We start from the raw sequence: 24,403 nt of genomic DNA, 5'->3' as shown, positions 1-24,403 counted from the left end.
TCTAGTCTTTCCCATTCTGTTGTTTTCCTCTATTTCTTTGCATTGATCGCTGAGGAAGGCTTTCTTTTTTTTTTTTAATTTAAAAAAAAATTTTTTTTTTAATTTTATTTTTAAACTTTACATAATTGTATTAGTTTTGCCAAATATCAAAATGAACCCGCCACAGATATCTTATCTCTTCTTGCTATTCTTTGGAACTCTGCATTCAGATGCTTATATCTTTCCTTTTCTCCTTTGCTTTTCGCTTCTCTTCTTTTCACAGCTATTTGTAAGGCCTCCCCAGATAGCCATTTTGCTTTTTTTGCATGGCTCAGATCATGAACTCCTTATTGCCAAATTCAGACTGAAATTGAAGAAAGTAGGGAAAACCACTAGACCATACAGGTCTAAATCAAATCCCTTATGATTATACAGTGGAAGTGAGAAATAGATTTAAGGGCCTAGATCTGATAGATAAGAGTACCTGATGAACTATGGAATGAGGTTCGTGCTGAATGCCTACTTAGAGGCAAATTAACAAGCAAATATCCGACTCATAAGAAAACAGCATCAGTGGCCTGAAAGCTTGATAGAGAGACACAGAGAACTCCAGAATACTGTGGAGATGAAAATTCTACCCAAATTAAACACATAAATAATATTCTAAAAATTTTGACAGCAAATTCATGAGAGAAACTTGCCCAGTTATCTCTATATTCTCTCTACAGTTATCAATAAAAACAACATTAGCTCTATGACTGCTAACTGAAACCACATTATGAAATCCAGGTATTAATAATGAAGCTATCTTTGTATCAAAGGCCAGAACACATAATACTGTGGAAGCCTTCAGAAACTTAGTTTACAAAGTTTAACTGGAAGCCAGTGGAAGGTTTTGGACAGAAACATTTTAAAAGGATTACTGTGGGTATATGTGGGGAACAGACTATAGGAGAGAATCGGCAGAAGCAGAGCCCATATTATTTGCTATCATATCAAATGTGGGGAGGGATAAAAAGAGAAAGACCAGGATGATCCCACAATCTGATGTCTGAGCAACTGGAACAATTCAGCCCAACTCCACTTCTAACAGCCTTTGAGGAGAGAAAACGGTAGGAGTGCACATTTTAAACTTTGTTACCTATCAAAACTGTCATTAGACTCTTAAATGACTCATCCAAAACAAGAGTTTAACATAGTCTACTGCTGCTACTGCTGCTGCTGCTGCTGCTGCTAAGTCGCTTCAGTCGTGTCTGACTCTGTGCAACCCCATGGACTGCAGCCCACCAGGCTTCTCCGTCCATAGGATTCTCCAGGCAAGAACACTGGAGTGGGTTGCCATTTCCTTCTCCAATGCATGCAAGTGAAAAGTGAAAGTGAAGTCCCTCAGTCCTGTTTGACTTTTAGCGACCCCATGGACTGCAGCCCACCAGGCTCCTCTGTCCACAGGAGTTTCCAGGCAACAGTACTGGAGTGGGGTGCCATTGCCTTCTCCCAACATAGTCTACAGTTTGTGACAAACCAGACATAAAACAATTTTAATAACAATGGCTAACATTTATTGAAGACTAAGTGCCAAGAAATGTACCAAATGCTTTCCATATACTCCCTCATATGATAATAATGATAAACTGAATGCAGCAGGGATCTATACAACTTGAAGGTCACTTACTTTGAACATACAAAGAAATTCTCAATATAAAAGTGCTAAAAATCAATCAACGACATTGTGGCTCCCAAAAGTAGACTCTGCGTCAGTATAATGCTGAGATAGTCAACCCATTATTAAACATTTTACAAATTTATACTGAGCAACAATTAAGATTTAAGTACACTGTTTTCTTCCCCAGATACTGGTAACTGGAACAAGTTTAAAAAAAAAAAAAGTGGTCACACAGCTCAAAGGCAATGTGGACACTACTTTAATTTTTTATGTTTATTTAATTAAACATATTCTACATGTTTCCTAAGTTTTAAAAAAATTTAGGTGAATTCCCCAAATTTGCCCTGAACAAGGTAATAGGTCTAACCCCAGACTCAAGTGATACAGAATGGGAAAGGCCATTTCTGAAAATAGACGTGGAATGATTGTCATATTTAGCAGAAAAAAGGATGGACTGGCAATCATCTAAATGTCATAATCATAAAAATTGAGGTACGACATTTTTGCTTCCTTTCCAGCTACTTAAGAGTAGCTTCATAAACCACGCTTTAAAATGCTCCTAACAGTACTGGTTGATTATTTTCCTGATGCAGGAAAAAGCTGAAGCAAAGCTTCCAGTAAAAGCAGAAATTATGTGTGGTACTGGGAGCAGGCTGCTTGGTTTCTATTCCAAGCTCCTCCACATGTTAACTATGTGATCTTCAGCAAGTCATTTTAACCTCTCTGTTTCTCCTTACCCTTTAAAAGGTGGATAAAAATAACACCTACTTCAAAGTTACTCGGAGGAGGAGTTAGCCACACAAAGTACTTAGAATAGCACCTAGTACTTACTGTAAGTGCTTAATAAGTGCTAGTTCTTACCACTACAATGATGATGACTGTGATTACAATCATTCAAGAGAGAAATTATTTCTAGAAAACAAGGAAGAACTTCTGGCTCCAAATCAAAAATAATGTAAAGTTGTCTTTCAGAGCAACATGCAAAGGACTGAAGCTGTGTGTGTGCCTACAGTAGCCAACGGCTCTACTGTTGATGTCAGACTTGAGGAGTGATCTATAAATACACTTCAAGTGGAGTTCCAGTTCTGAACATTTTTCCTTCATTCGCTCTCTTTCAATCTGCATATCCATGTGATCTGACTCATCTGGGTGCCTCTGTGTGGCAATGAGTATATTTCACAAGATACAACAAAAATCATGCCCTTTTTTGTGCATAATCAAACAGTTTGATGTTGAATGATCTTAAGCACTCAATTAACTGAAGGTTAGCTGATTTATATTTCTCCTTCCTGGAAGATTAAAAGGGAAGCTTCTGATACTGTATTAATTTTCCCCCAATTCCTCTTCCTCTTCTATGCCATTCTACCCCTCCATCCCCAATTAAACACTACAGTGTCTCTTGAGTAAAACTGGCCATTAGTACTTGGGAGTCATATCACTCCATTTTGCATGAAAACTGTTTCATGTGGAGGGAGGTTTTCTTTCACTCCAAGGCATCATGGAACATCAGGGTGCTAAAAGCTAATGTGTTCAAAATTGCAGTATGTTATGTTAGCTCAGTTCAGTTGCTCAGTCATGTCTGACTCTTTGCGACCCCAAGGACTGCAGCACGCCAGGCCTCCCTGTCCATCACCAACTCCTAGAGTTTACTCAAACTCATGTCCATTGAGTCAATGATGCCAACCAACCACCTCACCCTCTGTTGTCCCCTTCTCCTTCCGCCTTCAATCTTTCCCAGCATCAAGGTTTTTGCAAATGAGTCAGTTCTTTGCATCAGGTGGCCAAAGTACTGGAGTTTCAGCTTCAGCATCAGTCCTTCCAATGATTATTCAGGACTGATTTCTTTAGGATGGACTGGTTGGATCTCCCTGTAGTCCAAGGGACTCTCAAGAGTCTTCTCCAACACCACAGTTCAAAAGCATCGATTCTTTGGCGCTCAGCTTTCTTTATAGTCCAATGCTATGTTAAGTAAGGCCTTTACTTTATAAAAGTTCTTCCCTGTATCTATGGTACTATCCATTGTATAACTAAAAAACTCAACTTTCCAATATGGTAGGTGGTGGAGATGAGGGTGTAACAGAAACTGTATCTCGTGAAACAGAGGCCATACCTTCAAGGCTTGCTGTAGAATCTGGGCATCATTAATCCCCGTAATTTCTCGTAGTTGATTCAGAAACGTCTGCTGGTGCTGGAAGAAAGGAAAAACCGAAAGCGTTATACTCAAATCTGGAAATGTACAAAGACCAGAAAATAAATGACCTTTGGGAAAAAGGACAGAAAACACAAAATACAGTAAAAAACAAAAAATATAGAACTTGAGAAAGACTGAATAAATTTCATTATCTTAGGAAGAATAAACCACGCTGTGTAAGTCCTTATTCCATTTTCACGTTTCTAAAAGCTGATTGATTTTTCCCTGTCTGATGTATGCCATCTAATAAGAGAAGGAGTGAACTCTGTGACAGCTAAACCTAAGAAGAACAAAGGCAAAAAGGTATCCACTGGTGTACTTTAACTAGGGGATGAGACCCCAGAATGAAACTGAGGCAGCCCTATGAAACTCTCGGAGAAGGCAATGGCACCCCAATCCAGTACTCTTGCCTGGAAAATCCCATGGACAGAGGAGCCTGGTAGACTGCGTTCCATAGGGTCGCTAAGAGTCAGGCACGACTGAGCAACTTCACTTTCACGTTTCACTTTTATGCATTGGATAAGGAAATGGCAACCCACTCGTGTTCTTGCCTGGAGAATCCCAGGGACAGGAGCCTGGTGGGCTGCCATCTATGGGGTCGCACAGAGTCGGACACAACTGAAGCGACTTAGCAGTAGCAGTATGAATCTCTCCCTGCCCCTAAAGTCAGCCAGCATCTAGGCATTTAGGATGTACGGAAAAAACATGCCTTTGGCAAACAAGCAGTAGGTGGATATATTACACTGGGAGATGACTAAACCACCACACTCTATTCAAGGGAGGGAAAAAGAACACCTCATTCTCCAATCTGTCATAAAAGATCCAAAATAAAATTGATTACTTGCTCCCATTTGCTGTGTGTGTTAGTCCCTCAGTCGTGTCAGACTCTTTGAGACCCCATGAACTGTAGCCCTCCAGGCTCCTCTGTCCATAGAATTCTCTAGGCAAGAATACTGGAGTGGGCTGCCATTCCCTTTCCCAGGGGAACTTACCAACCCAGGTATCGAGCCTGCATCTCCCAGATTTTTTTGCAGGCAGATTCTTTACTGTCTGAGTCACTTGGGCCCATTTGCTTTAGATGTGTTTATACTCTACTGATGTACCACACTCTACTAAAGAGAAAAACAGGTAGGATAGGATTCTACTACCAAAACCCTTCCCTAAACTTCCCTAATTAAAAATACAGTCCTCCCTCCATCTCTACATTTCTTAATACAAGTTCCCCAAAACTGAAGACAGAACCATGAAACAGAGAAAGCTCAATGGGTGATATGACATGGAAAGCAAGTCCCCTCTAGAATAAAAGGATCTGCTGAAATCTTGTCTTCTCACTAAACATTCTTACGTGACATTTATTAAATGTCACTCTATACTTCCTCCTCTAGCATCCAGTCCAAGTTCTAGATAAGATACAGGAGAAAGGACAAAGAGTGTCTGCTAAATGATTCCACCTTCTTCAACAAGCCCCATGTGCCTCATTCACTGAGCAGAACAAAGTCATGTCATGTGGCCCTTCATGGTTGCAAAGAAGGTTGAGAAATGTATTTTTCAGTTAGGCAAAAAGCTTCACTTCAAATCTGTTGCTAAGGAAAAAGAAAAGAACGAAGAATGTACACTAAACAGCCACTGGCAGTATCCACTATGACATCAACAAATGTTAATTTCCATAAAAATCTTACTAAAAGCTGAGGTAACTGAGACAAAAAATAAAATATATAATAAGGTATATGAACAAAGGTCATATAAACACAACAGTTGATTAGAAGAACTGAACTGCCGAATTTAGTGTGCTGAAATATGAGAAAAGTAAAATTCTCTTTAGACATGTCAATTTTTCTACTTTCATTTTAAAAATTACCAATAGCAAGCAATGGAACCAAAACTAACTTACACAATCCCCAACATTACAAATTAAAGATGTATACAAATTATACAGAAATTCTCTTTATCTAACTCCACATTTTAGTGAACATAAAATACTTGAAAGATCTTACAAGCTTGTTTATAACCACCCACACCAGCACTCCAAACCCTATTCTTTACACAGAATATAATTTTCCTCAATGGCAAATTATTCAATTGTGTATCAGGGAAAGATTTCTGAATACCCCAAATAAATTAATCATTTGTACAAATGATGCTGGCTATTATTTATAATGCAATTTGAATGGAAACAATGCAAATGTCCTTCCACTAACAAAGTTTTAAGTTGTAATGTGCAAGACAATGCCCTGATAAATCTATCAATAAAGAAGACTTCCAGGCCCCACACCCAGAGATAGTGATTCCAGAAGCATCTGGATCTGCTAAGGGATCTTCATTTTTAGTAAACATCTCAAATGAGTTTGATCTAGATGAGCCTAGAAGCATGGTTTAATTTAAACAAACAACTGTGTATTTTTAAACAGCAAATATATAATCTATATAGAAGTTAATCTTTACAAATCATATTAAGCTAAGCTTAAATCATATTAAGCTAAGATTACAAAAATAGTGTGTCTATGTTAATGAGTACAAAAGTGAAGAAGTGAAGAGAAGTCGCTCAGTTGTGTCCGACTCTTTGTGACCCCATGGACTGTAGCCCACCAGGCTCCTTGATCCATGGGATTTTCCATGCATGAATACTGGAGTGGGTTACCATTTCCTCCTCCAGGGGATCTTTCTGACCCAGGGACTAAACCCGGGTCTCCCGCATTGTAGGCAGGCGCTTTACCATCCAAGCTACCAGGGAAGCCCAATGAGTACAAGGTAAGATGTAAAAAGAATGTAAAACCCAGAAAGTTTACAAAGCCTGCATTAAACTCCCAATTCTTCTCCCATCTCTGCATCAACACACTTTGCCACTTCTCACTTCCTCCCACTAATTGTTGCTGTTCAGTCGCTAAGTCATGTCCAACTCTTTGTGACCCCATGGACTGCAGCACACCAGGCTCCTCTGTCCTCCACTATCTTCTGGAGTTTGCTGAAATTCATGTCCATTGAGTCGGTAATGATACCTAACCATCTCATCCTCTGCCACTCCCTTCTCCTTTTGCTTTCAATCTTTCCCAGCATCAGGGTCTTTTCCAATGAGTTGGCTCTTTGTATCAGATGCCCAAAATACTGAAGCTTCAGAAACGTTATTTCCTTGCTGCACTGATGACTGGCTTGGCCATGAGACAAGCTTTCATCAATGGCATATTAGCAGAAATGAAATGTGCTTGCATGGTTGGGCTTACCCTCTTGAACTTGTGCAATTCATTAAGAACATAACCTGGATAGCCCATTTGCCCCAGAAGAATGAGCCACATGAGAAGAGCCACCCCAACCAAACAATCTGAACATGATATTTGGGATGTCACTAACTTTTGGTGTGATCTGTTACAGTGACAGGTGACTGCAAGTGAGTACAATAAGAATATTCATATAAGAGTATTTTATACAGAAAAGCAACATCGAAAGCTTTGTTATCATTTGGTGTGTTTTGTTCATTTTTCACAATAACGTCAGCTAACTATCCTAAGAAATATTCAGGTGCGTGTCTAGCATGGCTCTTGATCTCATGAATTTTGACTGAAAGTGAAATAATGAAAAGGATTAGGATGAGAAAGAAGGCTGACTGGGAAAAAGAAAAGGTAAATGAATTTTCTTAACTAACCAAGAAATGGGAACAAGATTACTAGAGGTAAGCAAGGAGAAAATTCTAAGTTTATGGAAGAGAAACCACCTCATCCGTCAAGTTTTCCTATTTGCTACTGGCATCTTCCAGCTGTGCTTTTTTCCTATCTTTGAAAATTTGCACCTTCATTTCCTACAATCTTATGATTTTGCTGCTTTTATTTCTGTTGTGATTAAGACCCTGGTCTTCTTTCAAAGTTTGCACCTTCTTATTTACCAAACTTCTGGTCCTTGAAACGCCCTGATCCTTAACTAAAAATATCCTGCCATGTGGTTCTCTCTTCTTTGACTAATGATTTTGGATCCAAAGTGGACCTAACAGACTATCATCTCCAGAATTCCTTTTCTGAGCTGAGGTCTTCCTTGTATAAATTTCTTATCTACTACAGTATAATTGCACTCATCTCACACACTAGTAAAGTAATGCTCAAAACTCTCCAAGCCAGGCTTCAGCAATATGTGAACCATGAACTTCCAGATGTACAAGCTGGTTTTAGAAAAGGCAGAGGAACTAGAGATCAAATTGCCAACATTTGCTGGACCACTGAAAAAGCAAGAGAGTTCCAGAAAAACATCTCTTTCTGCTTTGTTGATGATGCCAAAGCCTTTGACTATGTGGATCACAAAAAATTGCGAAAAATTCTGAAAGAGATGGGAATACCAGACCACCTGACCTGCCTCTTGAGAAACCTGTATGCAGGTCAGGAAGCAACAGTTAGAACTGGACATGAAACAACAGACTGGTTCCAAATAGGAAAAGGAGTACGTCAAGGCTGTATATTGTCACCCTGCTTATTTAACTTACATGCAGAGTACATCATGAGAAACGCTGGACTGGAGGAAGCACAAGCTGGCATCAAGACTGCCGGGAGAAATATCAATAACCTCAGATATGCAGATGACACCACCCTTATGGCAAAAAGTGAAGAAGAACTAAAGAGTCTCTTGATGAAAGTGAAAGAGGAGAGTGAAAAAGTTGGCTTAAAGCTCAACATTCAGAAAATGAAGATCATGGCACCTGGTCCCATCACTTCATGGCAAATAGATAGGGAAATAGTGGAAACAGCGGCTGACTTTATTTTTCTGGGCTCCAAAATCATTGCAGATGGTGACTGCAGCCATGAAATTAAAAGACGCTTACTCCTCGGAAGGAAAGTTAGGACCAACCTAGACAGCATATTAAAAAGCAGAGGCATTACTTTGTCAACAAAGGTCCATCTAGTCAAGGCTATGGTTTTCCCAGTAGTCATGTATGGATGTGAGAGTTGGACTATAGAGAAAGCTGAGCACCAAAGAACTGATGCTTTTGAACTGTGGTGTTGGAGAAGACTCTGGAGAGTCCCTTGGGCTGCAAGAAGATCCAACCAGTCCATCCCAAAGGAGATCAGTCCTGGGTGTTCATTGGAAGGATTGATGCTGAAGCTGAAACTCCAATATTTTGGCCACCTGGTGTGAAGAGCTGACTCATTTGAAAAGACCCTGACGTTGGGAAAGATTGAAAGCAGGAGGAGAAGGGGACGACAGAGGACGAAATGGTTAGATGGCATCACCAACTCAATGGACGTGAGTTTGGGTAAACTCCAGGAGTTTGTGATGGACAGGGAGGCCTGGCCTGCTGCGGTTCATGGGGTCACAAAGAGTCAGACACGACTGGGCAACTGAACTGAACAGTATAAGGAGGTAGCTGTAACCTGCTGACACTGCTGAATCAAGAACGGCAAGACACAGTGTTCAAAGAGATTCAGTGGTTTGCAAACACCACAAAAATCACTAAGTGAACAAGCTAAGACTATCTACAGGCCTTCAGATTTCTTCCTTAATGTTATTTTTACTGAGTGATGACATCCTTAAGTACCTACTACATGTAAAATCCAGTACTGTGCACTTCAAGGAGAAGAAGGCACCAGTAACTTCAATATAAGGTATGGATCAGAGTGTTTCACAGAATTCTTTCCTTCCCCTGTTGATCCTATATAATACTGGGTCCGTTTTAAATCTATTTAAGTAAGACTACAGCACATTTACATTGGTATAACTTCTTGAAAATGCAAAAAGAAGGATCACTGACTTAAGGCAAAAAAAGAATACAAGTATTTATTATGTTCTTACTGCATGCCAGACTGTTAAGTGCTTCTGGTATATAATCTCAAATAATACGTATGCACATGCACACACACAAATCCTCTAGAAAATCACTCTCATTTTATAACGATTAACATATATAAGGACTAAGAAGTTCAAATGCAGAAATGACTGTCTAATTTTTCAAATTCCACAGTCCATGTGTCTCCCACATTTTCTCCATGGTATCTGATTCTGGAGATTAAAGATGTAGTAAAAAAATAAATACTCAGCCCCAAAATCCATTACTATGTTGACATTAAACACTTTGATAGTGGTACAAGAAAACTGGAGCACTGATGACCACAAGGTAGGAAAGCTTTCTGTGTTAAGAGGTGAGTGACTCATAAGTCAGTCTTTGGTTCCTTTGACTGAATTTCTAAATATACATAAAACAGCTTAGTGCAAAAAGGAAGAAGACAAAGGTTTCCATCTTCAGGGGAAAAAATGTTAACTCTCATAAGAACCTCTAAAAAAAAATTTTTAACGCTTCTAAGACCAAAAAAAAAAAAACCCAATTTGATAGAAAATCCCAAAGCATTCATCAACTTCAGAATCACATGACTTAAATTTCAGAATTAGCATTGCTAAAAGATGCTTACTCCTTGGAAGGGAAGTTATGACCAACCTAGATAGCATATTCAAAAGCAGAGACATTACTTTGCCAACAAAAGTCCGTCTAGTCAAGGCTATGGTTTTTCCTGTGGTCATGTATGGATGTGAGAGTTGGACTATGAAGAAGGCTGAGCGCCAAAGAACTGATGCTTTTGAACTGCGGTGTTGGAGAAGACTCTTGAGAGTCCCTTGGACTGCAAGGAGATCCAACCAGTCCATTCTGAAGGAGATCAGCCCTGACTGTTCTTTGGAAGGAATGATGCTAAAGCTGAAACTCCAGTACTTTGGCCACCTCATGCAAAGAGTTGACTCACTGGAAAAGACTCTGATGCTGGCAGGGATTGGGGGCAGGAGGAGAAGGGAACGACAGAGGATGAGATGGCTGGATGGCATCACTGACTCGATGGACGTGAGTCTGAGTGAACTCTGGGAGTTGGTGATAGGCAGGGAGGCCTGGCGTGCTGCGATTCATGGGGTCGCAGAGTCGGACACGACTGAGCGACTGAACTGAACTGAGGCACCAAATGGTAAACATTTCAAAGTTCACTGACAGATAATTTCAAGTACATAATATATCCTTCATGTAGCTCATTGTAAGACTGAAACCTGCCTCTAACCAGATATGTAAGAAAACAAAAATCATTTAATAAGTCTTGTATTTTATTTTTATCCATAATTTTAAGGAGAGCAACATGACAACCTTTCATTACTCTTCATATATAACCTCAAATAATATATGCACACCTTCATATGACCTCTCTGAGGAACTTACCTACAGTATGATCCTTCTCACAGCTTAAAGGGCCCTTTACATGCCCCAGCTATCTCTAGCTTGACCTTACAATGCTTTCCCCTCTTGCGCTTCCTCTTCCAGTCAGGGTATACACAATACTATTCTGCTTCCTAACTCAAAGGTCTGAGGATATTCAATTGCTTTCTGTTGAGGTCAGAGGTTTCTTTGACACTTACCACAGACTGTAATAATATATAATGATTAATCATCAGACTCTATATCGAAGAGAACACAGGGTGTCTATTTCCCTCATCACTGTGTTCCTGGTAACTAAGTAGTAGAGTGTCTGGCATGTGGTAGAAACACAATAAATCTTGACCAAATAAATGAAAACAGCAGTTTGCAGAGGTGAACTGGAGTAAATCACCTCACAGGGCTTGAACTCACCCACAGTAAAGAGGTACAAATTAAACTGGAGAAGGGAACAAGAAGCATGCATAAATCACGCCCAGTTGCTTAGCAAACTCTCTTCACTTTGCTACACTGCACTGAGAAGCTCACAGAAGGCCTTCCTGCCTAGTCCTGGTAGTGTCCATCCTGCGTGAAGGGGAGTGTACAGTACAGTATTGTTGAAATTTCCAAATTCAAAGAATCTACATATTAATCTCAAGAACAGTTGTGGTATCTTTTATTTTCTACTGCCATAGACTTAAGGTTCATCTCAGTCTTTTTGGGTTAACAGCACTTTAGTATTAAAATAATCACATACTTTTATGGATGCATAAATCTACAAGTATGCTTTTTGTATTCTTCACTATTTACATTTAGCCTTAGAAATGCCAGAAATTCTGAATTTAAAGTCTTTTCCCATGTTTTTATAGAATCCAGATCTACAATCTTAAGCATTATGTAATCTAACAAAAAAAAAAAAAATGAATAAGGTGAAGAAATAAGACACTTTGCTCATCCTCAATAAATGTTTCCATCATTCCTCACTTCAGAGTTCATACCCCTACTGCAGCCCTTTAACCAATCTAACATCTGCATGATGTCCAGGCCCTGAAGAGAACCCTCTATCCCTATTAACTGGCAGACAAAAGATATGCAACAGAATTAGAAACTAAACACTTTCCCCTAAATATACTGTTTTGTGTATGTGTGCTTGGTCACGAATTCATGTCCAACTCTTTGCGACCCCATGGACTGTAGCCCACCAGGCTCCGCTATCCATGGGATTCTCCAGGCAAGAATACTGAAGTGGATAGCCATTTCCTACTCCAGGGGATCTTGCTGACCCAGAGTGATAAGCTAAGTTCACACAGTTAAATACATTTCTAGGCCAAACAAGAATCTAATACCGTGAAACATGGTTTCTATGGGAACATGCATTTAAAGTTACAAAAACCCAACTTGCAAAACCTTTTGGAACAGTGTGTTTTTAAATTAGAATGCCTATATTCTGGAAAATGTGGGTAAACAAAACTGTCATGAATCAAATTGTATCTGTGAACTGCAATCTCTACAGTTTAAATCAAGTGTATCTTTAGCTTGTTTTTGATGTTAATGATTTGGTTGATTCCTAATATATTTCTCCCTTGTCCAATTAAATCTTTGTGTATCTCTTGGTTTCTGTATTTAAATTTTTATTAATTTTCAGTCCAAAAATAAAATCCCTTAAACTAACAGAGCAAAATTAGCATGCTCTAAGTAGAACTTTCCAACTAGAATACCACATAACTCCTAGCAGCTCTATGTGTCACAAACAATTCCTTAAATCAAATACAGTATTTGGGCATCCTAATTACAAATACAGTACATCCTATTGACTAAGCTTCCCCAGTAGCTCAGTAAAGAATCTGCCTGCAATGCAGGAGATCAGGGTTTGATCCCTGGGTGGGGAAGATCCCGTGGAGAAGGGAATGGCAACGCATTCCAGTATTCTGGACTAGAGAATACCATGGACAGACCATGGGGTCCCAAAGAACAAGACACGAATGAGCCATTAACACTTTCACTATTGACTATTAGAAATTGCATTATTCTAGACACACGGCTAGGTTTAATAAAGCATGTGCTCTATACCACTTTCTTTCCCAGACCGATAAAAGGGTCATTTACGTAAGTGTCCAGGCTCCAGCACCTCAGCACACATGTCCTCCATCCAGTGCGCTTCAATCATAGCCTCTTCAATAAGAAGTGAATCTCAGTCTCAGGGCTCAGTGAGACCTCTCCCAAACGTATTTCTTCCCCTATTCTTTAGAGTTCTTTAAATGATAACTCAAATGATAACACTTTATCACTTGTTACTACTCAATATTGCTTTGTATTAAACTTTCCCCATTCATATTACTGTATAGTTTCTATGTCCTAATTGGATTCTTATTCATACAATCAACTTCCTTAAAAGCATTTTTTGTATTCTAATATTGATACAATTCTGTATTTTTAAGACAGAAGTCTCAAAAACAATCAGGAAAGGGAAAATTAACCATATATAGTTGGTTTTTTCTTAGAATCACCACTTATTGAGCACTTACTAAAAGTGTACAAGGCACTAGAGACTTCATTATGTAGGCATGATGCATTACATTGTTGGCTACTGGTGACTGGACTCAATCTCTAGTCCCTTTTTCCTCCTTGGATAGGGGAGTGGGCTCTAATCATAGTGGCTGGTTTTTCTGAGGCACAGCCCCCATCCTGAAGCAATCTATTCCCCCCAACCAGGAGTTCTCATTAACATACAAAAGGCAGCAAATTTCTGTGGCAGAAACCAAAGGAAAAGGCTAAATATTTATTTAATCTTTCACTGTATCATTTAGATTAAAAAAAAAATGCCTAAAAATATACAGCAGACATTGCATTTAACTTATTCACAAAACAAAAACAGACTCACAGACTTAAAGAATGAACCCTAGGTTGCCAGAGGATAAGGATGAGAGGAAGGAGCAGCCAGAGACTATTATACCACAGCCAGCCACATATAGCTACTTATATATACACCAAGGTACCAAATTGTTTTGTTTGTTCTGCTCATGGACTTCTCTTTGCTTCAAACGATATCATGCATCTCCCTATAAATCTTCAACATCACCTCCTCTGTGAGGTCTTTCCTGTTCTTAGATCCTCTCCTTGGTCCTAGCAGTATATCCTGTATATACCTCACTTAAGGAAAGAAGTAAAAGCATCAGTTACTCAGTCATGTCTGACTCTTCGCAATCCCATGGACTGAAGCCCACTGGGCTTTTTTGTTCTTGGAATTCTCCAGGCAAGAATACTGGAGTAGCCATTCCCTTCTCCAGGGAATATTCTCAACCCAGGGATCGAACTCAGGACTCCTGCATGGCAGTAGGATTCTTAACTGTCTGAGCCACCAGGGAAGCTCCATATACTTCACTTAACTTCTAATATAATGTATGCATTTCTGGCTCCCACCACCACCAAACTATAAGCTATTTTATAGTGCATTGTTTATACCTATCTGCTTAAAACAAAGAATAAATGAATAGATGGACATGATAATGAGAGATAACTGGGTATCTAAGCAGAAATGTAAAAAAGCAATTGAAAACATGAAACAAGAGTTTACGTGAGGGTGAAAATTTTTAAATTATTTTGAAAATACAAATTTGGTAGTAATGAACATATACAAATGACAGATTACATAAACACTCAAAGCTTGCAAAGTAGAAAGCAGAAAACCAAAGACCAAACCTTGAAAAACTCCTATAATTAAGTAAACACACAGTCCATGGTATTAGCAACCAAACTTTAGTATGCTGTATAGCCCAAATGTAAATACTTTAAATATATGTACTGTAAATACACAGCAAAATCTGACAAGCTTACAAAAACCTTGCCCATACCCAGGCCTACTTGAGACTGTCTTTTTACCCAACAATTCTCAACTCCCTATGTTTGTAGTACGTGTTTAAATACTAATCATTTTTGGCACGCTCAAAAAGATCTGAAACCTTCACCACAACAAAATTCAACAACTCTTAAGGGAGGTGGCAGTAATTAGAATGCAATTATTCCTCCAGTACAATACTGTCCCATGGTGTCTGCAAAAGCAGTTATCACACTGTTCAGTAGTATCCCACCCTCCTGATTATCCAGGCACTAAGACGTGCTCATAGCAAAATACTGACAAGTTTCAATAAATAATATGTATTCAGCATTAACTTACAAGTAAGGTATAATTGTTTACCTCTTATTCATAACAAGTGTATTCCGCTCTACACTAAATCATAAAACCTGTTCAGAAGAGATACTGGAATAAGTATAATACATTTACTGAAGTACAGCAAAATAAAGTTTTAAATTATGATCAAACCTGGGGGCACATCTCTGAAGATTTTTGACAACAAAAAGGCTGAGACCACTACTCTAAGACAAATGCTATCAAATAAGTACTGAGGTTACAGATGGAATGTAGATGACAACAGCAATAAAATCTACTCTGTATGTTTAATAGCCATATTTTGTAAGAATAATGCTGATACATATACATTACTTTCCTCGGTTGAAGCTGCAAATGCCAAGTGAGCTTCTATAAAACACTCGTGAAGTTGCTCAGTTGTGTCCGACTCTTTGCAACCCCATGGACTATAGCCTATCAGGCTCCTCCATCCATGGAATTTTCAAGCAAGAGTACTGGAGTGGGTTGCCATTTCCTTCTGTCAAATTAAGTTAAACTTGTTATTCTGATTTTTTTTTTAATTTTGGTTACATCTAAATTATTAGTGGATCACATTCTGTCAGACCTATCCAACATGACCCATGCATCATTAGAAATACCAAGGGAACATTTCATGCAAAGATGGGCTCAAAAGGACAGAAATGGTATGGACCTAACAGAAGCAGAAGCTATTAAGAAGAGGTGGCAAGAATACACAGAAGAACTGTACAAAAAAGATCTTAATGACCCAGATAATCACAATGGTGTGGTCACTCACCTAGAGCCAGACATCCTGGAATGTGAAGTCAAGTGGGCCTTAGGAAGCATCACTATGAACAAAGCTAGTGGAGGTGATGGAATTCCAGTTGAGCTATTTCAAATCCTGAAAGATGATGCTGTGAAAGTGCTGTACTCAATATGTCAGCAAATTTGAAAAACAGCAGTGGCCACAGGGCTGGAAAAGGTCACTTTCCATTCCATGGCCACAGGGCTGGAAAAGGTCACTTTCCATTCCAATCCCAAAGAAAGGCAATGCCAAAGAATGCTCAAACTACTGCACAATTGCACTCATCTCACATGCTAGTAAAGTATTACTCAAAACTCTCCAAGCCAGGCTTCAGCAATACATGAACTGTGAACTTCCAGATGTTCAAGCTGGTTTAGAAAAGGCAGAGATCAAATTGCCAACATCCGCTGGATCATCGAAAAAGCAAGAGAGTTCCAGAAAAACATCTATTTCTGCTTTGTTGACGACGCCAAAGCCTTTGACTGTGTGGATCACAATAAACTGTGGAAAATTCTGAAAGAGATGAGAATACCAGACCACGTGACCTGCCTCTTGAGAAACCTGTATGCAGGTCAGGAAGCAACAGTTAGAACTGGACATGGAACAACAGACTGGTTCCAAACAGGAAAAGGAGTACGTCAAGGCTGTATACTGTCACCCTGCTTATTTAACTTATATGCAGAGTACATCATGAGAAACGCTGGGCTGGAGGAAGCACAAGCTGGAATCAAGATTGCCGGGAGAAATATCAATAACCTCAGATGTGCAGATGACACCACCCTTATGGCAGAAAGTGAAGAAGAACTAAAGAGCCTCTTGATGAAAGTGAAAGAGTAGAGTGAAAAAGTTGGCTTAAAGCCCACATTCAGAAAACTAAGATCATGGCATCCAGTCCCATCACTTCAAGGCAAATGGATGGGGAAATAATGGCTGACTTATTTTGGGGGGCTCCAAAATCACTGCAAGTGGTGACTGCAGCCATGAAATTAAAAGATGCTTGCTGCTTGGGAAAAAAGTTATGACCGACCTAGACAGCATATTAAAAAGCAGAGATATTACTTTGCCAACAAAGATCTGTCTAGTCAAGGCTATGGTTCTTCCAGTGGTCATCTATGGATGTGAGAGTTGGACTATAGAGAAAGCTGAGTGCTGAAGAATTGATGCTTTTAAACTGTGGTGTTGGAGAAGACTCTTGAGAGTCCCTTGGACTGCAAGGAGATCCAACCAGTCCATCCCAAAGGAGATCAGTCCTGGGTGTTCATTGGAAGGACTGATGCTGAAGCTCAAACTCCAATACTTTGGCCACCTGATGGGGAGAACTGACTCATTGGAAAAGATCCTGATGCTAGGAAAGACTGAAGGTGGGAGGAAAATGGGATGACAGAGGATGAAATGGTTGTATGGCATCACTGACTTAATGGACATGAGTTTGAGTAAACTCTGGGAGTTTGTAATGGACAGAGAGGCCTGCGTGCTGCATTCCATTTGGTTGCAAAGAGTCGGACACAACTGAGTGACTGAACTGAACTGAGTTACATATGAGATTAAATAAAAATGGACTCCTATTCATGGAAGAAAAACACAAAGGGAGCAAGAAAAATGCTGAAAATGGAAAAAACATCTCCAAGATATGTAAATTGAGGGAAAAAGTAGTATTTAAACTATAAAGAATTCCTTCAAATCAAAAAGGAAAAAGTAAAACAACTCCCCTTCCCCCCACCCAAACAACCAGAAACAAATGTGATTTCCACAAGGAAAAAAGCAATGGTTCATAAACATATAAAAAGATAACCAATTAACCTATCAACACTAGAATGGCTAATGGTTCATAACTATACATGAACCACCGAATACGCTCATATGCTGCCTTCTCTACCCCACTGCAGCCTAATATGCTCAGATGCACTAGTGCCCTCCCTCTGAAGCCACTAGCAGGAATGGAAATAATCACTTCTTTTAGTTCTGCAGTTTTATTACGAACTTGAAATCCCAGCCCACTGGGGAAGAAGTCTGGAATTCAGTTCGGAGAATCTGTATGGAGCAATGAGAACAGAGTTCATAACCCCAGGAGGCCTGCGCAGAGAGCTCCTTCTTCCCTCCCAAACTGGTCATTTTAGACCTGAGGCAGTGGACTGATGCTAATTTCTTTTCAACAGTCTTCCTTGGCCCTGTCCTGACCCAATTTCTTTAAAGCCTTATGGGAAGACTTCAGGGGTCCTCTTTCTGAAGTGCCAAGACCAGCTCAGAGGCCTCCGTGGAGGATACAGAAAGACCCACACCCCGAGTCCAAGCTTGTTTCTGAAGCTCCATCTCAAACAAAGGTGACATTTGATTTTGCATGCACTCTGGTTCAAATTATGATGCATAAACTTATGTATATGCAAGTGTATAGCTGGTTCTCATATTAGTACAAGCACAGCATCAGGTCCTGGCCACTAATGCTTCTTCATTCCTGGTCTCTCTCTCCATACTCCTCTACAATATCCTTCCTCTTTACCTAGGATCTAGGTCTCAGCTCCACAGTCGATCCTGCCCTCAAAGCTAGTGCCACTCAGCCTGACAGACCCACTTCCAGGCTGGACAGCACCAACAAAAACCCAACAAATAAGTTTCTAGTTCAAAACAAGCTACTCTTCTGTCTTGTTCCCACATGAACCAAAAACCACAAGAAACGTCTTTCTCTGCTTAATTGTTTACCTGTCCACAGTTCATCCCACCCCATCACTAGTACCCCAAGTTCTCTCCAAACTTCCAAGCCAACTACAATGCGAAAGTAACATTGTACCCTATGGAACAAAACAGACATCACAAGATTATTATTCTGTGTGTAATTAATAAAGAGATTAATTTGGTGTTAGTTTGAGGCATGAAGAAGAAAAGCCTTTTCATTCTTTGGCAGGTAGCCTTTTTATGAGGTATTACTAGAAAAAATATAAAATGTAGGAAAAAGTATGCAACTTCACTTTGTTTTGTAAGCCTACAGGACTGGCCCCTAAATGTTTTTACCTCTGGGAACATCTTTAACTTTTTTGCCATCTTCAGACTTCGAAAAATAAGTAGCTTTTGTTATTGTTGATCCTGTGAGAATGTAAACCTGAATAATATATGAGAAACAATACTTAAAAATCATCCAGAAAATAGCCAATAAGTACATGAAAAGGTGTTCAAAACCACAGTCAATCTGGAAATATGTACTGATATCACAATGAAGTACCACTACTTACTAAAACTGCTAACATATAAAAGTTGATAACACTGTTACAAAGATATAGACAACGGGAACTCTCATACATTCCTGATGAGAAGGTACAATCACTCTGAATAACCATTTAGCAATACCTTACAACAGTTATGTATATGCCCAAGAAAAACACTTTAGAAATACACCAGGTACCATTCTTCCCTGGTGGCCAATGCAGGGGACTCGGGTGTGATCCCTGGTTTGGAAAGATTCCCCGTGCCGCAGAGCAACTAAGCCCAGGCGCCACAACTGCTGAGCCTTCGTGCTGCAATTATTGGATCCTATACGCCTAGAGCCTGTGCTCCACAACAAGAAAAGTCACTGCAGTGAGAAGCCTGTGCACCACAACAGAGAAGCCACTACTAGAGGCAGCTCAAGAACAGCAACAAAGACCCTGCGCAACCAAAAATAAAGAAAACTTTAATCTAAAAAAAAAGTAGTAGCGTATCAGGTTCCAAAGTAAGAACTGTCCTTTTAAAATTAGCAATAAAATAGAAACATCCACCATCATCACTTCTAAACATTTATCAGACGTCTTACCTAATACAAGAAAAAATGAATTATAAGCATAAAAATTGTAAATAAAAATAAAACTGTCATGATTTATTTACACGATCTTTATATAAAAAATCCAAAAACATCTCTGAAAAAATATCAGAAAGATGATTTGGGAGAATGGCATTGAAACATGAATAATATCATATACGGAACAAGTCACCAGTCCAGGTTCAATGAAGGATACTGGATGCTTGGGGCTGGTGCACTGGGACAATTCAGAGGGATGGTACGGGGAGGGAGGAGGGAGGAGGGTTCAGGATGGGGAACACGTGTATACCTCTGGTGGATTCATGTCAATACATGGCAAAACCAATACAATATTGTAAAGTTAAAAAAAAAATCAGAAAAAGTTTTAGCAAAGTGGCTAGATATAAAATCAATCTAAAAAAGTCAGCTGCATTCACACACACCAGTAACAAATAACAAACATTTTAAAGCACTTTATAATATTGTTATTGGAAAGTATCAACTATATAGGACAAATAATGTACATGAATTCTACTGTGAAAATCATAAACCAAGTAAAAAAAAAAATTAAAGATCTAAGGTGGCTTAGTGGTAAAGAATCCACCTGCAATGCAGGAGATGCAGGTTTAATCCCTGGATCAGGAAGGTCCCCTAGAGAAGTAAATGGCAACCCATTCCAGTATTCTCACCCAGGAAATCTCATGGACAGAGGAGCCTGGCAGGTTACAGCCCATGGGGTCGCCAAAGAGTTGGACATGACTTAGCAATGAAACAACAAAAATATTAAAGTAGAGCTAAATTAAAAAAAAAAAAAAGTACACCTAGTTGATGGATAGAAAGACTCCATTTCATAAAAGATGTTAGAAGTTCCAAATTGGTCTACAGGGTCAATAAATTTACTAAAAAAAAAAAAAAACTCAAACAGGGTTTTTCAGAGAACTTGGTAAAATTATTCTAACTTTTAAGGCAGCTACCAAAGCACATTGGAAAAAGAAGAGCAAACTTACTGTTTCAGTACAGAGATTATTATGAAGCCTTAACAATGAAGACAGGATGGTATTCACAAAATGAACCATGGAACAAAACAGCAAAGGGGGAAAATAAAAAAGCATTTTCCATAAAACTTTTAAATATGACAGAGATAGTATGTCAGTTCAGTGCAGGAGAGCATTAACTTTCAGTAAGGTAAGATTAACAACAAAAAAAATCATACACAGAATAAAAATTAACTTGGATCTCTAACACATCAGGTACAAAAATTAAGTGCAAATAGGTCTAGTTGTTGCAAACACAACCTTTAAAACTCTTATTATCATACACATAAATTTCATTTATATAGCAAGGTGAAAAAAGTTCCAAAGTTAAAACAACTAAAATTTAAAAATATGTGCCTTTGGAATCAGAGAGGCAATAAAAAGGAAATCAAAGAGAGAATGAACACAGGATTCAAGCTGATTACAGTCTCAAATGAAAACAGAGGGATGGGATGAGGTGACTGGATGGATAGATACAGGTTACTTTCAAAGTTCTCACTTTTGCCTTAGGCAGTGGGTTCAATGTGTGCTTATCATTAAAGATGAATTTGCTATTTCATAAATAAGTGAAAACTTATTTGCATTGATAGCTGATTATGATCCAACGTTTATGATTAATTCCATGCTGTGTACTTCAGAACCAACTAGAATTAAAACAAACCTGACAAAAAGTATCTGACCACTTACGACGGAAGCAAATACAGAACTGGCATACAAAAATAATTTTAGACAAAGCAAAAAGTTATTCTACCACATAGACCAAAAGTATAGAAAAAAAATATAAAATGAAATTTGAAGCAAGACAGAGAGATGAATGGTATCTATATTCAAATAATATAGTATCAGAGTAGGAAGAAAAATGGAATAGAGTAACAGTGCTATGCTACGCTATGCTAAGTCACTTCAGTTGTGTCTGACTCTGTGCGACCCCATAGACGGCAGCCCACCAGGCTCCCCCGTCCCTGAGATTCTCCAGGCAAGAACACTGGAGTGGGTTGCCATTTCCTTCTCCAGTGCATGAAAGTGAAAAGTGAAAGCGAAGTCACTCAGTCATGTCCGACTCTTAGCGACCCCATGGACTGCAGCCTACCAGGCTCCTCCATCCATGGGATTTTCCAGGCAAGAGTACTGGAGTGGGGTGCCATTGCCTTCTCTGAGAGTAACAGTAGTAACTTTTAAATATATATCTTTTTCCTGAGAAGAACACTATAGTTTTCAGATCAAAAATTTTTGTCAGGATGGTTAAAAATACACACACACACACACATACACGTGAAATCTCTGAATTCTAAAACCAAAGAGGAAATCTTATAATCTCATACAGAGAGTCCTGCATGACTGAGAACACACACAGAGAAAGTTAAATTATCTACCCAAAAAAAGTCAAACAGCATTAAACTACACAGAAGAGCATAGTTAAAATTAAACATCTAAATACCTATTTTAAAAAATTTACTGGTCACTAATATGTAACACAAGTAAAATAATATTTTTGATGTACAGTCCATTGTAAAAATTTTTTAAATCATTTAAAATTACCATTCCATATTATTCCAATAAACTCAAGAAAGATATAAGAAAAAATATGCTAAACAGTCTTATTGGGAGCACAGGGAAGGAAGGAAAACTATTAATTATTACACAAAAACATGTTTAAACATATTTGTTTAAAATTAAGAGAAGAAAAAGCTCTTTAAATAAATGAAAATCAGATGGCAATAAAAAGATTAAACATGTTATCACTATATATATATATATATATATGAGATGATATCTTATGAAACGAGCAGCAAAATCAAATTTAGATTATATCCATTAGAAATACAAATATAATTTGATGAAATTATATTAAAAGTAGAGACGTCAATCTTGCTCAGAGGATATAAAGATAAAACCATGAAATATTCAAATCACACTCTAACTGTTCATATGATATATATAGAACTCTATAACTCAAAAAAAATACATATTCTTTTCACATGATCATTAAAACCTCATGTGCTTAGTCATAAGAAATTCTTAATAAATCTCTAAAACTATTACAAATCACATTCTCTAAACAGAATGTTTCAATTGTGTTGAAACTAAAAACCAACAACTTAAAAAGTACAACAAAAAAAGTAAAACAAAAAATATTCTTAAATAATGAAAGAAAAACATTTTAAGATAATAGTCAAAATTAGGAAAGCATAACTAAAACGTGCTTTAAATAAAGCAGTCAGCCTAATAAAAGTCATAGTCATCAAAACTTCAAAGTAGCAAGTACTTAGGTTCAAAGATCAAAAACAGTTAAATGCTACAAATTTTGACTGATTTAACTTAATGCTACCCTAAACAATTCCAAAAGTGTACAAAAAACCAAAAAGCTTTTTTTTTTGTAAGCTCATCTTTGTATGAGCTAATAATAGCCCATACACCTATAAAAACAAACCTTGTAACAAATTTCATTTAAAAATGAAGATTCTAATTTTTAGATTAAAATTTAGTGTAATGAATTCTAAGGCATCAGGACAAATGCAAGCCAGAAAGCAATACAGATTAATGGTTAATGGCAGAAGCCCCCAAGTCTCAGAGTTTAAAGCCCACCCTCAACATACACTAACAATGAAATGTTGCTTTAGTTCTTCTCTAATACTTTTTCCTCAACCAGCACATGAAAGTAAAAAAAGCGTCTACCTAAAAAAGTGGTTGGGAAAATGCAGTTGAAAAGAAGTTATAAAATTCTTTGCACACTTTTATTTTTAAACTTTACAATATTGTATTACTTTTGCCAAATATTGAAATGAATCCGCCCCAAGTATACATGTGTTCCCCATCCTGAACCCTCCTCCCTCCTCCCTCCCCATACCATCCCTCTGGGTCGTCCCAGTGCACCAGCCCCAAGCATCCAGTTTCATGCATCAAACCTGGACTGGCGACTTGTTTCATACACGATATTATACATGTTTCAATGCCATTCTCCCAAATCTTCCCACCCTCTCCCTCTCCAACAGAGTCCATAAGACTGTTCTATACATCAGTGTCTCTTTTGCTGTCTCATACACAGGATTATTGTTACCATCTTTCTAAATTCCATATATATGCGTTAGTATCCTGTATTGGTGTTTTTCTTTCTGGCTTACTTCACTCTGTATAATAGGCTCCAGTTTCATCCACCTCATTAGAACTGATTCAAATGTATTCTTTTTAATGGCTGAGTAATACTCCATTGTGTATATGTACCACAGCTTTCTTATCCATTCATCTGCTGATGGACATCTAGGTTGCTTCCATGTCCTGGCTATTATAAACAGTGCTGCGATGAACAGTGGGGTGCACGTATCTCTTTCAATTCTGGTTTCCTCAGTGTGTATGCCCAGCAGCGGGATTGCTGGATCATAAGGCAGTTCTACTTCCAGTTTTTTAAGGAATCTCCACACTGTTCTCCATAGTGGCTGTACTAGTTTGCATTCCCACCAACAGTGTAAGAGGGTTCCCTTTTCTCCACACCCTCTCCAGCATTTATTGCTTGTGGACTTTTGGATCGCAGCCATTCTGACTGATGTGAAATGGTACCTCATAGTGGTTCTGATTTGCATTTCTCTGATAATGAGTGATGTTGAGCATCTTTTCATGTGTTTGTTAGCCATCTGTATGTCTTCTTTGGAGAAATGTCTATTTAGTTCTTTGGCCCATTTTTT

At 38.5% G+C, this 24,403-nt stretch overlaps 1 protein-coding gene across 5 annotated transcripts in view; it reads right to left on the bottom strand.

Moving 5' to 3' along the window:
* USP25 (ubiquitin specific peptidase 25) overlaps positions 1–24,403 on the bottom strand; it is a 161,008-nt gene that overhangs the window by 129,836 nt on the left and 6,769 nt on the right. For all 5 annotated transcript variants that reach the window (XM_010833272.1, XM_010833273.1, XM_010833274.1 and 2 more), the window contains exon 2: positions 3,753–3,830. The gene's annotated coding sequence lies outside the window, so the exon portion shown is untranslated. The remainder of the gene's footprint in view (positions 1–3,752; positions 3,831–24,403) is intronic.

This window comes from Bison bison, unplaced genomic scaffold (genome assembly GCF_000754665.1).
Source record: "Bison bison bison isolate TAMUID 2011002044 unplaced genomic scaffold, Bison_UMD1.0 scf7180017863372, whole genome shotgun sequence".
NCBI classification, from domain to species: Eukaryota; Metazoa; Chordata; class Mammalia; order Artiodactyla; family Bovidae; genus Bison; species Bison bison.
This window is presented reverse-complemented; position numbering and strand designations above follow the sequence as displayed.